This window comes from Pongo pygmaeus, chromosome 14 (assembly GCF_028885625.2).
Source record: "Pongo pygmaeus isolate AG05252 chromosome 14, NHGRI_mPonPyg2-v2.0_pri, whole genome shotgun sequence".
NCBI lineage: Eukaryota > Metazoa > Chordata > Mammalia > Primates > Hominidae > Pongo > Pongo pygmaeus.
Window position 1 is genome coordinate 84,050,465 of NC_072387.2, and position 3,780 is coordinate 84,054,244.

A 3,780-nucleotide genomic window follows, 5' to 3' on the forward strand; every position below is an offset into this window, starting at 1 on the left:
GATTAAATATAAAGAAGCACAGGGGATTTTTTAAAAGGTGAAGCTATTCTGTATGATACTATAATGGTAGAAATGACACTATGCATTCATCAAAACCTACAGATCTTTACAGTACCAAAGGTGAACCTTAATTTATGAAAATAAAAAAAAATCATTTAGGAAGTCAAGGAGTCCCAGAAGAGGATGCAGACTGTGACAAAAAAAAATATATATATATATAAATATATATATATGTGTGTGTGTGTGTGTGTGTGTGTTATGAATGTATGAAATAACTTCACTGATGGGTATTGGGTAAAAGGTGATGCTCTGAGTAACTTAGGAAATGGGTAGGAACTGTAAAACTAAAGACAAATAGAATGGTACATAAGCACTGTACTCTAGTGGATAAAGGTTATTTTTCCCATAGAAGTACAAATTCACAGTTCTAAAAGAACTGTTTATGTATATTGAAAATGAGCAATTAAGTGCATGGCAATGGTGGGAACAAGGTGTCTCACGAGGCCGGGTGTGGTGGCTCACGCCTATAATCCCAGAACTTTGGGAGGCCGAGGTGGGTGGATCACGAGGTCAGGGGATCGAGACCATCCTGGCTAACATGGTGAAACCCCCGTCTCTGCTAAAAATACAAAAAATTAGCCAGGCGTGGTGGCGGGCACCTTTAGTCCCAGCTACTTGGGAGGCTGAGGTAGGAGAATGGAGTGAACCCGGGAGGCGGAGCTTGCAGTGAGCCATGATCGGGCCACTGCACTCCAGCCTGGGCGACAGGGCGAGACTCCGTCTCAAAAAAACAAAACAAAAAAAGAAGTTACAGATGTGCAAGAGGACAAGGCTAGAATGATCCATGTGGTAATGTATTAGAATTGGAGGCATCAGTATGTCGGGGAAATAAAGTATTTTTTCTTCCCACTTTAGGTTCATGGCTCAGTCCCTAAAACCAAAGGACAGATGAACAAGAGAAAAGCATACAATTTATTATATACATATTATGTGATATGAGAGACTTCAGAAATGAAGACCCGAAGAAACAGTTAAACGTGCATTTTTTTTAAATAGTAGGTCTGATGAAAAAGTAGACAGTCGTGGAGAAGTATGATTGGACAGAGGAGGTATGATCTAATGGTAATAAACTGAGAGGAGCTTAGTAAGACCAGTTTGTTCAGATTCTTCTCTGTGTCCTTATGTCTTCAGAGATAAAGATGTTTCTTTCCTCTGAATAAAGGGAGGGCACCTCTGGAATAAGGATCTTATAACCTGCTTCATGGGAGAAGGGTGACAGGAAGGTGAGAGTGACTTTCTTGCTTCCACTGTTTTTCTCACATGCTCAGGTATCATATTTTGGGGAAGCATGCCCTGTACCCCATTAGATATGAACTGATATTTAATACAAATACATACAAAAGTATTTAAAAGTATGTGTATATACACAGGTTAGTGTGCACACATATATTTCCTTTCTCTGCCAATGAAAAGGACCTAGAAGCAAAAACACCCCAGTAGCAGTAAACATACCTAGTGCCCAGATTTTGGTTTCTAATACCATTCTTCAGCATAAGAACCAAGGCTTCTTAGAGAAATGGATAATTCTATGGCTGGGGAAGAGCATATACTAGATGAATCCAGGACATCTTGTAATGCTAGAAGTTAGAGAAGTGCTCAAAAACATTAATAATTACATTGATAGGTATGTGTCAAAGGGACGGGAGCCAACTGCAAGAGTTCCTAATGGCTAAAGCTGGAAGTATATGAACAATAAAATTTAAAAAGCAGTACTAGATTATAGTCCAAAGTATAAAATACACATGAGCCCATACTCATATACATCAACAATTAAATTAATCAATAAATGCAGAATTCCAAATAATTATGTAGGTACTCCTACAATTCCACAAACAAGCAAAATACACAATCAAAATCAATAGGAATGCCAATGGCTACATTCTATTATATCACACATAAATTTGGAAGTGCTTAATGGATTCCTCAAAGAATAAGGTAACAGTTTTAAAATTCTTTTTAATGAAGCCATTTTTTGGGATATTTGGCTGTTTAGTTATATTGAAACTTAAAAAAGGAACAATGCTGCTTCATTCTAACGAACAGTAATATCACCTTTAAAATTGTACTTTTCTCTCAAAAGCATACAAAATAGGGGTAAAAGGGAGAAGACTTTATACCTGCTATATTGTTCACGTATTTTCAAATAATAATTTCAGCTCCACAGAACTGTGTGCTCCATTGAGAAACCCTAACCAAGACACATGTATGTAAGCGCTAAGCATGTCATCAGTTTTCAATTCAAATAAAAGATCCGGTCTGCCTTCTTTTGAAAAGGACCCTGATGGAATGGACTGGATGAAAATGTTTCATGACTCACCCCTCTAAAACTGGAGGCCTATATTCTCAGGGGACTGCAAGGCCACTTATGAGACAGATGTGGCCCGATGTAGAACAAGCTGTCCAGAACTGGAGAAAGGACAGCCAGGGTCTAATCCTGTCCCTTTCGTTTCCTAACTCACAGTTTCACCTTGAGCAAAAATTTTTAATTTTGTTGGTTTCTCATTGGAAAAATGAGGTGTTGGATCAGATGATATATGAAACTAATGGAACTCAGAAATGCTGTGTGTATGCTTTCTTCCTTTGAACAGCAAGAGCTAGGGTTGGGGCACTGTCCCTGCAGGTCTGGCTGCGGTGACCCTTGACCTCTGTGCAAAGCTGCAAGGCTTACAATACAAACGTGGAGAGGCCCAGCCTGCCTTGGGGGGAGAGGAAATTGTCCAGGAGCAATTGTTTCCATGTGCATTTCCAGAGCTGAAAACACAGGAGCGCTTTGGCGCCAGCAGGAAAGGGAAGCAATTTATCCTCTTTCACATCCTTCAGAAGCTTCCTGGGGAGTTCATGGCCTTGGTATACCAACACCTTTCTTAGTATTGATTCTTGAAAGGAAGTCAGAAGCAACCTTGAGAGTGAAGGGCATTTAATTCTGAATTTCACTATATAAACCTTGTTTCGAGGCATAGTTTGTAAACTAATCTCTTAGTTCAGAGGTTTAACAAAATCTGTTTAAGTGGAATTCGGAATACTAATTTTACCTATGATATTATTAGGCAAAGCATATTCACATCATAGACAATGGAGTGTGTGGGGTTCTCGTGTTTTGCTTTGCCACAAGTAATATTCATCCTGGTAACAATTTTTGAGGCTTTGCCTTTTGTATTATTTAGTCCAATTGCAAATCATCAGGTAAAAAATGAGCAATGCTGTTTTTTCTTTTACTAAAGGGTGTAAGTGTCCAACCAATGTCATGTCTCCTACAGATGGAGAAATGTTCATTTTTTTTACCTTTCTTTATACTCTTTTCCTAGACACAACTATTTCAACCCACTCCCACAAACCACAGGTTTATATGTATACAGAAAGGGAGAAAATTGAATTCTTACAAATGACATTTTACAAAATATCTCACAGTATAACCATAAATGTGCAGAAAAGAATCAGGCACCCATGGCCATGGTGCCCTTCTTCCCCCTACTATTTTTCCCCACACCTCAATTACACTGATTTTGATTGCCATTTGGGAAATTTATTTTTGGTGGTGACTGAAACCAACAATTATGTGCTATAAATTATGTTCTTTAAATCCATAGCTCTTTTCCTTATATCTCAGGATGTCACCAAGAGTTCTGGCTGTTCCTGTCCCCAGATTGGTTTCACGGGCCCAGCCTAGGATCAGAAGGTCAACACACCACTTTCTCCTTTGAAGACATGCAAATATGCCAC